General features: G+C 39.1%; 1 protein-coding gene across 1 annotated transcript in view; it reads right to left on the bottom strand.

Annotated features, from left to right (window-relative positions):
• Positions 1 to 15,225, bottom strand: part of LATS1 (large tumor suppressor kinase 1) — a 53,010-nt gene that overhangs the window by 36,952 nt on the left and 833 nt on the right. The gene's annotated exons all lie outside the window — the stretch shown is intronic.

Below are 15,225 nucleotides of genomic sequence, written 5' to 3'. Positions count from 1 at the left end.
GTTGGGCTCCTTGCTCAGTGGGGAACCTGCTTCTCCCTCTTCTCCCTGCTCATGCTCTCTCGCTCTCGGTCTGTATCTCTCAAACAAATAAATAAAATCTTTAAAAAAAAGAATGAGACATCGCCATCTGTGACAACATGAACAGACCTGAAGGGTATTATGCTAAATAAAATAAGTCAGACAAAGACAAATACCATATGATTTCACTTATATGTAGAATCTAAAAAATAAGTGAACAAACAAAACCCAAAAACAAACCCATAAACACAGAGAAGACACTCATGGTTCTCAGAGCGGTGGGGACAGAGAATGGGCAAAATGGGTGAAGGAGAATGGGAAGTATAGGCCTCCAGTTACGAGATGTGTAAGCCACTGAATTGAAACATACAGCATAGAGAACAGTCAGTGGTATTGTAATGGCATTATATGGTGACAGATGGTAGCAACATTGTGGTAAGTGCAACGTAACACAGAGTTATCCGAGTAGTATACCTGCAACTCATGTAACACTGTGTATCAACTCTACTTCAATTAAGATAATTTTTTAAATACTGCATATTCTAACATAATATTACTATCAATCAAAATGGGATCAAAAAGGGGCGCCCGAGTGGCTCAGTCTGTTAATCGGCAGTCTGTTAATTGGCTCAGGTAATGATCTCAGGGTCCCGGGATCAAGCCCTGTGTAGGGCTCCCTGCTCCGTGGGGAGTCTGCTTCTCCCTCTCCTTCGGTCCCTCCCTCCCACTTGTGCTCTCTCTCAAATTAATAAATAAAAATTAAAAAACCAAAAAAAAAAACAAAAAACTGGGGCGCCTGGGTGGCTCAGTGGGTTAAAGCCTCTCCCTTCGGCTCAGGTCATGATCTCAGCGTCCTGGGATCAAGCCCTGCATCGGGCTCTCTGCTTGGCAGGGAGCCTGCTTCCCTCTCTCTCTCTCTGCCTGCCTCTCTGCCTGCTTGTGATCTCTCTGTGTCAAATAAATAAAATCTTAAAAAAAAAAAAAACCCGAAAAAACCAAAAATGGAATCACAAAATACAACCTCATTTTACATAAAAATGAATTTATAAGAAGAGAATGCTGTGTTACCCAAGCTTATCTGACCAAAGAACTTTCCTACCTCTGAGCATTTCATGAGATTCGTTTCTATGGAATACATTTTAGCAAATGCTGAACCAGAGGCACCTGAGTGGCTCACTTAGTTAAGCGTCTGCCTTTGGCTCAGGTCATGATCCCAGAGTCCTGGAATGGAGCCCCACATAGGGCTCCCTGCTCAGCGGGGAGTTTGCTTCTCCCTCTCCCTCTGCTCCTTCCCCTGCTCATTCTCTCTTACTTGCTCATTCTCTCAAATAAATCAAATGAAGAAAAGAAAATGCTGGGCCAGTCATCCTAATCCTATATCCTGTAACTCTGTACTTGAATAATGTAATTTCTAACACTGTTAACCTCTGAGGCTACAATGGTCCAGAAATGACTGCGTTCTGGTATATATGTAATAATGTGTTTTAAGTTAAAATAAATGAAAAATTAGTTTATGCTTAGCTTTTTCATCTACATGTTGGAACACTTATGAATAAAATATGATGTCTGGATTTTATTTATTTATTAAATAAAATTTGGTTTTGCAGAGAAGTGGATGGAGACATAGACGAGACCAAAGTAGCTGATGACTGTTGTAGCTGGGTGATGGGCACATAAAAGTTCATCATCCTATCCCCCTTACTTTTGTATGTGCTTGAAATTTTCTAAAACATAAAGTTAACAACTAAAAAAGAAAAGAAATGGCTACAGTGCTCTGGATCTTGAAATGGTTCTGCTGCAAATTATTCTTATTCAAATACAAAACACACAAAGAACACAAAGGGTTTCTTAATTTAAAGGAACAATTAATTCTACGCAACAACATCATTTCAACATTAGCTTTTCAGGGGAAATAACAGAGACGTTACTTTTATTGTTTTTTTTTTTTAAGATTTTATTTATTTATTTTAGGGAGGGAGAGAGAGCAAAAGCAGGAAGGACAGAGGGAGAAGGAGAATCTCAAGCAGACTCCCATCCTGAACACAGAGCCTATGAGGCTCAATCTCATAACCCTGAGATCATGACCTGAGCTGAAACCCAAGAGCTGGACTCTCATCCAACTGTGCCGCCCAGGTACCCTGAATCATTAGGTTTAAATGTTTGTTTCAAAAGATAATCCATACCATCAGATTTCAATAATGATGGAAGAGAAAAATGTGACATATCTTTATCTAATTGGTCTTGATAAATCCTTGTGCCAGAAACTATATTTACATACTGCCCTCTATTTCCTAAATTAGTTCCCGCCAAAGCTCTGTGAACTGATGTAATGTGTCAATTCTAGTTGAGGCAGTTAGAAGCCAGCACTTCTCCATCTCTCTCTTCCTGCTTCAGTGACAATGCTGGTCACATTTTGAGATGGTTAGCTTCACAATATGGAGGGAATATGGGTTCCTAAGCCACTGAATGGTTTACTACTGAACCCCACCGGACTTTGTGTAAAGAAGAAAGAAATCTCCGTTGTGTTATACCACTGATATTTTGCAATGTTAACTACAAAACAGTCTAATATTATTGTGGAAATAGAGACCACCCAAGGGACACCTGGGTGGTTCTGTCAGTTAATGTGTGACTTGATCTCAGCTCAGGTCTTAATCTGAGTCATGAATTTGAGCCCCTGCAATGAGGCCTACTTAAAAAAAAAAAAAAAAACTTTTTAAATAAATAAATAAATACCACTGAAAATAAGCAGAATCTACTTATTAACAGTTTGCCACAGCAAGGGAGTCAGGCAGTTACCATCTCTTCGGCAGAGATTCAAAGGCAGGGAGGGGAATGAAAAAGCTTTAAATTGAATAAAAGGGAAGACATCAGGTATGCTCTGCCACAAGGAAGCTGGAGGCCAGCTAACTTGAAGCTATGTGATTGGTTGTGGGTATTTTGTCTTTCCCTGGTTAGTCCTGAGTCAGACGTTGGCAGTTACTGACAAAGACCTGACTGTTTGGACCTACTGCTATTGAGGCTGTGGGTCACAGTTCTATTTTCATATATGATCTCGCCATTGTCTATCTGCCTATTTAGTCTCTCATTCTCCTAATACAGAAATTGGTACTTAGAGGGGCACCTGGGTGGCTCAGTGGGTTAAGCCTCTGCCTTCGGCTCAGGTCATGATCTCAGGGTCCTGGGATCAAGCCCCGCATCGGGCTTTCTGCTCAGTGGAGAGCCTGCTTCCCCCTCCCCCTCTCCCTGCCTCTCTGCCTACTTGTGATCTCTCTCTCTGTCAAATAAATAAAATCTTAAAAAAAAAAAAATGAAATTGGTACTTAGAAGTGATGTGCTACTACTATAACAGATACCCTAATACAGATTTAGTAGTTAGGCAAAGAGCTTCAAGGAAAGTGATATTAGGGGCTGGAAAAATGGAGAACCATGTTTTACAGTGGCTGAATATTTGGTAAAGCTGTTGCCTATTATAACTTACAAGGTGACAAAGAGTCTACTGAATTTGTAGTTCTATAAAATAGAGTCTGAAAAAGAGAATCTTAGAAGTGTATGTTGGCTGCTATTGGCTATTTGGCAAAGTATTATAAATAAATGATAAGGTCAGGAAAGAAGTAGCTGATTTGCAAACAGAAATAGGAAGGAATAGACAGAAATTTAAAATCCTTCAGGGTTGGAATGCAGCCTGATTCTAGACCCCAAACAGGAAGAGATGGAATTAAAAGGCTCAGCACAGATGTCCACTAGCATCTCTCAGCTGACTAAAGTACCTCAGTGGTAAAACCCACTCTTAGGGGATAGCTGCGTCTTAAATAACCAACTGAGTATAGAAATGGGAGCTCTCAAATTTTTGGAAGAGGTTACTAACACATATGAAATATGGTTTTTGACCCACGGAATTGACTAGAACTAAACACATCAGAGGCTTACTAACTTTGAGGAAATAACTTTAATTTTTTTTCAAAAAACTACTCAAACTCTGATTTTTTTAAAGAAGCCTTTGACTATTTATAATTTAAATCCCTGAGGCTCCCAACTTCCACGAACCACAATCTAGATGAGAAAGATTTGCACCTTCTAAAGAGGGACTATTCTCCCAAAGCTCACACTTCCCTATGTAGCCAAGGATGATAATGGAAAAAAAAACCCAAAGAGGTTTTTTGAGGGAAAAATGGTCAAGGGTCACAGAAAACAATGAATGAGGATGGAGTTCTTTCCATATAATTGGATTAAGGTCCAATTAAGGAAAATCCCCTACCTCCATAGCTGGTTGTTTTCAAGACCTGCCTATTGAGATTTCAAAATTATTACAGATCAGCAATTACTGCTATTTCCTATTCTTCTCCTTTTCTAATAGCAGTGCTTATTAAGGCCCTGCCATTCTTGTTATAGCCCTGTGTACTGTGGTTGAGTGAATGAATGAGAGGGGATAGAGAGGAGGACAAAGAATGAGAACAAAGATAACTGAACAAGTCTCTGGACCAAAAGGAACCATATTTGGCCCTGAAGAGGACATTATTGGACATATGGGCCACAGGGCCTGTGACTCTAGCTATTGCTGCTTAGGGCCCAATAAACTATCAAAAGAACAATGTAGTACTATGACCATCTTTTGAAAATAAGCACAGTGTTTTCTTTTTTTTTTTTTTTAACTCTTTTTTTTAAAGATTTTATTTATTTATTTGACAGAGAGAGATCACAAGTAGGCAGAGAGGCAGGCAGAGAGAGAGGAGGAAGCAGGCTTCCTGCTGAGCAGAGAGCCCGATGTGGGGCTCGATCCCAGGACCCTGGGATCATGACCTGAGCCGAAGGCAGAGGCTTTAACCCACTGAGCCACCGAGGCACCCCAGCACAGTGTTTTCTTGATTGTAATTATAAGCTTTCCACATTCTAGTATTTCTGAAATTGAGTACATACACAAGTCAATATTTATTTATTTATAAAGATTTTCTTTTCTCTTTTTCTTTTTTAAGCAGGCTCCATGCCTAGCATGGGGCCCAAAGTAGAGCTTGAACTCATGAACCTAAGATAAAGACCTGAGCTGAGATCAAGAGTCAGATGCTTAATGGACTGAGCCACCCAGGGAGCCCCCTTAAGATTTTTATTTTACTTTTAAATATTTTTTTTCAAAGATTTTGTTTCTTGAGAGAGAAGAGAAAGAGAGAGCACCCTAGTGAGCACGGGGAGGGGAGAGAGAATCTGAGGCAAACTCTGCATTTAGTACAAAGCCCAACACAGGGCTCAATGATCTCATGACTATGAGATCATGAACTGAGCCAAAACCAAGATTCGGTCGCTTAACCAACTGAGCCACCCAGGCGTCCAAAATTTTACTTTATTTATTTGTTTGTTTGTTTGTTTACTTTTAATAAAGTAAAATCATGGCAACAGAGCCATGATTATATTATTCTCTTTACATGGGCTAGAATCAGTGCTATAGATTTTGCATGCATTCTTTCATTTAAAGTTTTTTTTTTTTTAAATTAACATGTAACATATTATTTGCTTCAGGGGTACAGGTCTGTGAATCATCAGTCTTACACAATTCACAGCACTCACCATAGGACATACCCTCCTCCTCAGTGTCCATAACCGAGCCACCCTATCCCTTCTCCCAGACCCCAGCAACCCTGTTTATTTCCTGAGATAAAGAGTATCTTATGGTCTCCCTCCCTGGTCCCATCTTGTCAAAATTTTATTTTTTTAAAAAATACTTTATTTATTTATTTAACAGAGAGAGAGAGAAAGAGATCGAGATCACAAGTAGGCAGAGAGATAGGCAGAGAGAGGGGGGAAGCAGGCTCCCCACTGAGTAGAGCGCCCGATGTGGGGCTCAATCCCAGGACCCCGAGACCATGACCTGAGCCGAAGGCAGAGGCCCAACCCACTGAGCCACCCAGGCACCCCAAAAATTTTAAGTAATTTCTATACCCAACGTGGGGCTCAAACTTATAACCCCGAGATCAGGAGTTGCACACTCTACCAACCAAGCCAGGCAGGCGTCCCTTAAAGTCAATATTTAAAGAAATTTTGCCATCTCCAAAGCAGACAAGTTCTGGAACAGCAGACAGTGCACGTAGCTAATTTGACCATAAATAAAAGGTGAAATTCCCTTGTCATTTCAACTCTGGGTGTGTGTTTTTAAGTAGGCTCCACCCCAAGCATGGAGCCCAATGTGGGGTTTGAACTCATAACCCTGAGATGGAGACCTAAGCTGAGATAAAGGTCTGACACTTAACTGACTGAGCCACCCATGTGCCTCCAACTGTGTTATTTTCATTGGCAGCATCACATATGGTTGAATCTAGATCCCTGATTGTCAAAATGTCTTCAAAAAGATTCTACTATCATGCAGCATCATGTACTCAGGAACTGTCATCCAATAGGCAATGCAATTAAAGGTATAAAGAACTGCCAAATTTAGGTGAGATCACAGAATTTTCAGAGGTAGGAGAGACTCATGAGGCACATGCACATCAAAGTCGTTTGAGTTATCATCGTCAAATGTTTAATTTCCAGCAATAACTCACTTAGCTAAGAAAAAAATAGTTTAAGCAAAGACAAAATCCAGTATTCTTCAATATACCTCAAAATTATATACTCAATTATAAAAACAATAAAAGTGGCATGTCACCATGTTATGTGTTAACTACCCCAAAGCCCAAAGAAATCCAGCCTTATTCACATTCAGAATTTCTTCTGAATGTGAATAAGGCTGAGATTCAAACTTTTTTGCCACCAAAAAAAAAAAAAAAGGTATACAATTGACTGGATAAATGTATGCTATTGAAGGTTAATAAAAAACTATGTTTAGGGGCACATGACTGGGTCAGTCAGTGGAGCACATGACTCTCAATCTCGGGATTTAAGTTTAAGCTCCACGATGGGTACAGAGATTACTTAATTTTAAAAATGCTTTAAGAAATATTATTGAGGGGCCTGGGTGGCTCAGTCTTAAGCATCTGCCTTCGGCTCAGGTCATGATCCCAGGGTCCTGAGATCGAGCCCACATTGGACTCCCTACTCGGCGGGAGGCCTGCTTCTCCATCTCGAACTCCCCCTGCTTATGTTCCCTCTCTGTCAATTAAATGGATAAAATCTTTGGAACAAAATATGTATTATTGAAAAAATTAACTATGGGGCATCTGGGTGCCTCAGCCAGATAACTGTTTGCCTTCCTCTCTGGTCCTGATCCCAGTGTCCTGGGATTAAGCCCCACGTCAGGCTCCACATTCAGCAGGAAGCCTGCTTCTCCTTCTTCCCCTCCCTCTGTCCCTTCCCCTGTTTTTGCTCTCTTGCTCACTCGCTGTCTCAAATAAATAAACAAAATCTTTTTTGAAAAAAGGAAAAAACTGACCATTAAACAAAACTATGCTTCTTTTACTTTCCCTGAAATACTATTACTAAAGAGATGGTTTTAGACTTACCATTCAGAATTCCTTGAAACTGAGAAAATATGACAATGCAACCTGATTTTTCTAAGTAACTAAATAATGAATTACATCATGTATATGTACCATAATTTATCTATCCCCTACTCATGGGCATTTAGGTTGTTTCCAATTTTTGCTATTATAATGTTTCAAACACTGATAACTTTAATTGTATTGGTAATATCCTAGTTCTGAGGATGGGTGGTGAGTTCACGAATTTTTTTTTATTATGATCATAGCTTACATGTATATAACATATTCCTTGTAAACGCCAAAATTAGTTAATTAAAAAATGTGACAGTAAAAATTGCTGTCCACATATTGTTGAGCACTTCCTTTAAGATAAATTCCCAGGCACTGGGTGGCTTAGTTGGTTAAGTGTATGACTCTGGATCTCAGCTCAGGTCGCAATCTCAGGACTGTGAGTTCAAGACCCGTGTTGGGCTCTATGCTGGGCATGGAGCCGACTTAAAAAAATAAATAAAATAAAATAAAATAAAAATAAATTCCCAGAACTGGAATTACTGCATCAAAGAGAATACACATAGACGTATCTAGTTTTATTTGGCTTCTCTTTATTGTGGTTCAGATACCTTTTTTTTTTTTTAAACAAACTGAAGGCCTGTGACAACCCTGCTTTGAACAAATCTATTGACGCCATTTTTCCAGTAGTATTTGCACACTTCATGTCTCTGTGCCATATTTTGGTAATTCTTGAAGTATTTCAAAACTTTTCATTATTATTGTATTTGTTATCATGATCTGTGAATGGTGATATCTGATGTTATTACTGTAACTGATTTGGTACACCATGAACTGCACCTATACAAGATAGCAAATTTGATAAATGTAGCTGTTCTGAATGCTCCACCAACCAGTTGTCCCCCAATCTCCTCCGGTATCCCTAGTCCCTGAGACATGACAATACTGAAATTAGTAACCCTATTAATAACCTTATAATGGCCTCTAAGTGTTCAAGTAAAAGGAAGATTTGCAGGTCTCTTGCTTTAAATCAAAGCTAAAAACGATTAAGCTTATTGAAGAAGGCATGTCAAAAGCTGACAAGCCAAAAGGTAGGCCTCTTGTGCCAGTTAGCTAAGTTGTGAATGCAAAGGAAAAGAATTTTGTTTTATTTTTTTTGTTTTTTTTTAAGATTTATGTATGTATGTATTTATTTAGTTTCAAAGATTTTATTTATTTGACAGAGAGAGAGAGAGAGAGAGCGCACAAGTAGGTAGAGAGGCAGGCAGAGATAGAGGGGGAAGCAGGCTCCCCACTTAGCAGAGAGCCTGATGCGGGGCCAGATCTCAGGACCCTGAGATCATGACCTGAGCTGAAGGCAGAGGCTTGACCCACTGAGCCACCCAGGCGCCCCTGTTTTATGAATTTATTTTAGAGAAAAAGAGTGAAAATGCAAGCGGAATGCAAACAAGGTAAGGGCAGAAGGAAAGAATATTTCAGGCCGACTCCCCACTAATGAGGAGTTTGCGGTGGGGCTGGATCCCACGTCCTATGAGATCATGACCTGACCAAGAGTCAGACACCCAACTGAGCCACCTAGACAACCCAAGAAAAAAAATTTTTTTTAAAGATTTTTTATTTATTAATTTGAGACAGAGAGATACTGAGAGAGAGCATGAGCAGGGGGAGAGGCAGAGGAAGACAGAGAAGCTGACTCCCCACTGAGCAGGGAGCCCAACGACGATGTGGGGCCCAATCCCAGGACCCTGGGTTCATGACTTGACTGAAGGCAGACACTTAACCATCTGAGCCACCCAGGTGCACCCCCAGGAAAAGTTCTTAAAGGAAATTAAAAGTGCTACTCCAGCAGTGCCTGATTGACTCCGTTGGTAGAGCATGTGACTCTCGATCTCAGGGTTGTTAAATTTGAGCCCTACGTTGGATATAGAGAGTACTTGAAAATAAAAATCTTTAAAATAGAAAAATAATAAATAAAAGTGCTACTCCAATGAATGCATGAATGATAAAAAAAAAAAAAAGGGAAATGTCCTTACTGCTGATACAGAAAGTTTTGGTGGTTTGTGTAACAGATCAAACGAGCCACAACATTACCCAAAGCCAAAGCCTAATCCAGAGCACGGGCCTCCCTAACTCTCTCCAATTCTGTGAAGACAGAGAGGTAAAGACTGCAGAAGAAAAGTCTGGAGCTAGCAGAGGTAGATTCTTGAGATTTAGAGAAAAAAGCCATTCCCATAACATAAAGTGCAAGGTGAAGCAGCCAAGTACCAATTTAGAAGGTGCATCAAGTTATCTAGAAAATCTAGCTAAGATAATTAAGAAAGGGGTTCCACTAAATAACAGACTTCCAGTGTAGGTGAAACAGCCTCTATTGGAAGAAAATGCCATTTGGCCTTTCATAGCCACTGAGAAGTCAACGCCTGGCCTCAAAGCTTCAAAGGACAAGCCGACTCTCTTGTTAGAGGCTAATGCAGCTGGTAACTTTAAGATGAAGCCAATGTGGGGCGCCTGGGTGGCTCAGTGGATTAAACCGCTGCCTTTGGCTCAGGTCATGATCTCAGGGTCGTGGGATCAATCCCTGCATCAGGCTCTCTGCTCAGCGGGGAGCCTGCTCCCCCCCCCCACCTGACTCTGCCTACTTGTGATCTCTCTGTCAAATAAATAAAATCTTTAAAAAAAAAAAAAAAAAGATGAAGCCAATGTTATGTTCATTTACCATTCCAAAAATCCTAGGGCCCTTAACAGTTATACTAAATCTACTCTGCTTGTGCTTTATAAATGCAACAACAATGCCTGGATGACAGAACATCTGTTTACAACATGGTTTACTGAATATTTTAAGCCCATTGTTGAGATCTACTGCTCAGAAAAAAAGATTCCTTTCAAAATATTACTGTTCATTGACAACATACCTGGTCACGCATGAGCTCTGAGGGAGATGTACAATGAGATTTATGTTGTTTTCATGGCTGCTAACACAACATCTATTCTGCAGTCCATGTATTCCGAGGTTATTTCAAGTTTCAAGTCTCATTATTTAAGAAATACATTTCATAAGGCTATAGGTGCCATACACAGCAATTCCTCTGATATACTTGGGTAAAGTAAGCTGAAAACCTTCTGGAAACGATCATCATCTAGATGCCATTAAGAACATTCATAATTCATGAGGTCATGAATTCAAGAGGTCAAAATAGCATCATTAAGAGGAGTGTGAAGGAAGCTGATTACAACCCTTATGGATGATGTTGAGGGGTTCAAGACTTCAGTGGAGGAGGTAACTACAGATGTGGCGGAACCTCATAACAAAACTCTTAATGAATGAGGGGTTGTTTCTTATGGATGAGCAAAGAAAGTAGTTTCTCAAGATGGAATCTACTGCTGGTGAAGATGCTGTGAAAATTGCTGAAGTGACAACAAAGGATTTAGAATATTATATAAACTTAAGGAGTTTCTTAACTAAGTTGAGAAAGCAGTGGCAAGCTTTGAGTGGACTGGCTCCAATAAATACTGAAAGAAGTTCTACTGTGGTTAAAATGTTATCAAACAGCTTCATGCGCTACAGAGAAATTGTTCATGAAAGGAATAGTTGAGGGATATAGCAAACGTCACTGCTGTCTTATTTTAAGAAACTGCCACAGCCCCCCAACCTTCAGCAACCACCACCCTGATCAGTCAGCAGCCATCAACATGGAGGCAAGCCCTTCCACCAGCAAAAAAATTATGACTTGCTAAAAGCTCAGATGATGGCTAGCATTTTTTAGCAGTAACGTATTTTTAAATTGGATGTATTTATTATCTTTTTAGACATAATGCTATTGCACTATCAGTAGACTACAGTATAGTGTAAACATGACTTTTACATGCACTGGGAAACCAAAAAATTCATTTGACTTGCTTTATTACAATATTTCTTTCATTGCAGTGGTCTGGAACTAAACCTGCAATATCTCCAAGATATGCTCATATTTAAAATACTGACATCTGAATGGCTAAATCAAGAACACAAGGAACAACAAATGTTGGTGAGGATGTGCAGCAAAAGGAACCCTCTTGCACTGTTGGTGGGAACACAAACTGGCACAGCCACTGTGGAAAACAGTGTGGAAATTCCTCAAAATGTTGAAAATAGAACTACCTTTAGATCTAGTAACTGCACTACTGGGTATTTACCCCCAAAATACAAAAACACTAATTCAAAGGGATCCATGCACCCCTATGTTTATAGCAGCATCATTTATAATAGCCAAATTGGAAGCAGCCCAAGCATCCATCAACAGATGAATGGATAAAGATGTAGTGCATACATATGCACTGGAATATTATTCAGCCATAAAAAAGAATGAAATCTTGCCACTTTTAAGGAAATGGATGGAGAAATAGACCCTTAATTATAGAGAACTGATGGTTACCAGAGGGGAGGTGAGTGGGGGGGATGGGTAAAATAGGTGATAGGGATTAAGGAGTGCACTTGTGGTGATGAGCACTGGATGGTGTATGGAATTGTTGAATCACTATATTATACACCTGAAATATAACACTGTATGTTAACTACATTGGAGTTTAAAATAAAAACAATTTTTGAAAAAGGAAAAAATAATAAAGAGCTATGTCAAAAAATAAAATAAAATAAAATAAAATTCTGACACTTATTGTCAGATTGCCTTCTAGAAAGGTGTATGAATTTACAATTCCAACCAACCAACAAGATATACTCAACACTGGCAATAACAAATCTTAGTAATCTTTGCTAATTGCAAATGTAAAGATTCAAATTAATAATAAATGAAGAGAAATTTTTTTTAAAGATTTTTCTATTTGACAGAGCAATTATAAGTAGGCAGAGAGGCGGGCAGAGAGAGAGGGGGAAGCAGGCTCTCCATTGAGCAGAGAGCCTGATATGGGGCTTCACCTCAGGACCCTGAGATCATGACCTAAGCCGAAGGTAGAGGCTTAACCCACTGAGCCAACCAGGTGCCCCAATAAAGAGTTTTTAAAAAAGAATTCTTCAAAGCAAAATAGCTTACCAGGAACTCATGTCACATTAGTGTCAGATTAATCTTCTAAATAAATAGTTCTGATCATGTTACTTTCCTACTCTAGAACCCTCAATGACTCCTTTAAATTAGTCGTTAGAGAGCCTTGGAGTCAAACTGCAGGGTACAAATCCCAGTTCTACCACTAACTGGCTGCGTAATCTTGCAAGCTGTGCCTCAGTTTCTCCATCTTCAAATGTGGGCAATAATGGTCCTATCTAATCAGGTTATTTTGAGCATTAGGCTCAAAATACAGTTTAATAGAGTTGACCCTTGAACAACACAGGGGTTAGGGTTGTTGACCCCTATGCAGTTCAAAATCTGAGTATAACTTTTGCCTTCCCCAGAACTTAACCATTAAGAGCCTACTGTTGACCAGAAGACTTACTGTTAACACAGTTAACACGTGTTAACACAGTTAACATGTACTTTGTATAAGTATTATACTCTGTATTCCTACAAAACATCTTAGTTTATTTCAGTATTTCTAGGTTATCCAATTCACCCGTGAGTTGTTTTTTTTTTTAATTTTATTTATTTATTTGACACAGAGAGATCACAAGTAGGCAGAGAGGCGGGCGGGGGCGGGGGGTGCAGACTCCCTGCTGAGCAGAGAGCTTGATGTGGAACTCGATCCCAGGACCCTGAGATCATGACCTGAGCCGATGACAGAGGCTTAACCCACTGAGTCACCTAGGCGCCCCTCATCCGTGAGTTTTTTCAAATTGTTGCAAATCTCCAAAAAATTTTCCAATATATTTAATGAAAAAAATCTGTGTATAAGCAGACCCGCACACTTCATATCTGTGTTGGTCAAGGGTCAATTGTGTATGTCAAATATTTAGAATAAATGCCCAACTCAATAATGTCAGTCAGTTATCTTATCTCTTTTCACTATCCTACCCGGCCTCTCCCCAGTGTACCTTATACTCTAATCAAGCCAAATTACTTGATCTCAGCTTTTGTATCTGTGCTTTTCTATCTTGTGCTTTTCTACCTTCATGTCCTTACTCATTCTGTTTCTTGGGAGAGCTCCTGCCATATCTCGTCTTGTAGAAATTATACCCAACTTTTAAGGTGCCATTCACATGCCATCTTCACAAAGATTTCACTGACCTGCCTGTTTGTTATCCTTCTCTGAACTGTAAAGCCACTTCGCATGGTCAAACAAACCCTATGTTTTTGCCTACTCTTGTAGTTGTTTCATTTTTCCTACTAGATCACAGATTCAGAGAGAATAGGGTATCTTAAATATATATATCCCCCCATATACACTGCAGATGAAGAAATGGGTCTAGAGAGATAAACTGGCCCAAGTTCACACAGCCAACTGGAGGTCACACTAGAAACAGAATCCGCACATCCTGAACTAGCCCAGTGCTCTTCTCATCAGAACCTGCATCTTGAGTTTCCTAAAGGCAGGGATCATGACTCACTCATTCTTTTAAGGAACATTTAAATTGGTTAGACTGAGCAGACAAAACCTCCATTTCTTTGAAACTTCAGACCTTTATCAAATATGCAAATGTCAGCTAACCCAAACAATTTTTGTAGATATCTTTATCCAACTTGGGGGAAAACCAGGTACCATTACGTAATAGGATTTCAAAGTGTTACCTTGGGTTGAATTAGGTTTATAAAAAAGGATGGCCTGTCTCAATGCCTTGACTAAGTCAGTTATAAGAATAGCAACAGTAGTAGTATGTATTGTTTCTCAGCAGCATATAGTCTCAGTTGTTTAGACAGCAATATTCAAGACTCTCTTGCTTACTGATGACATTTTCACTTTGCTTTCTACAAAGCTGATCAAAAGTGAAAACTACCACTATATTTTATCTTCTGCTGAAAAATGATTGCTATTTCTACTTGATAAAAATGTTGTTCAATGACAAAATAACTTTGTGGTCTACAAAAAAACCACTAATCTAAATATAACAACTAGAATGAAAACTAAATAATCAGAGTTGGATCTATTCCAAGGCTATAAGTTATACAGAGTAACAAGGACTAGCATTAAAAACAAAACAACCTATAGAAGAAAACAGATATCATACCCCCCCCAAAAAACCCTATAATTTTTTCATACCAAAAAAAAAAATTGTAGAAGTATTTTTTTATTTGCTTTTGGAAAGAGGCAAGGCATATTCAAGAGGTATTCAGGCACAGAAAGACTGTGCCTTCCCCAGCCTGTGCCACGATCTAGTTTCTTGCAGCAGCAGCTGATCAGAGGAACACAATGCTACTACTTTTACTGTTAAATCAATCAAATTCCTCCACTGCCTTAGGGAATCAACTAGCTCACTTTACCTGCCTACAAATTTATTAAAGGAAAGAAATAACCTTACTTAAATCACAAATGTAGCTATCTTAGCAAAGAACATTCATTCCAATTATAATTTTCTACCTTTTCTTCCTCATGAAGGGAGTCTGATAAAGAATTTTAATTTTCAATAAATAATCCATAAAGGCCTGACAAGGTTCATGATCCTGGGTGAACTGATAGAACATTTGTGTGTGAGACTCTATTTATTTACTTATTTTTCACTAGTTTTAGGTTTTAGGAGTAACTTCTACACAACGACATATATATATATATATATATATATTTTTTTTTAAGTCATAGTAACATATGGGGTGACAAACATTAAACTTTGTTCTCTCAGAAAATAACTTTCAATTGGAGAAGTCAGAGAATGGAGTTAAATCAAATCACCGGGGAGTCATTCTTCGCGATCCAAGTTTTGTTTTGAAGTTATAAC

Source organism: Martes martes, assembly GCF_963455335.1.
Source record: "Martes martes genome assembly, chromosome: 6".
In the NCBI taxonomy this organism is placed as follows: Eukaryota; Metazoa; Chordata; class Mammalia; order Carnivora; family Mustelidae; genus Martes; species Martes martes.
This window is presented reverse-complemented; position numbering and strand designations above follow the sequence as displayed.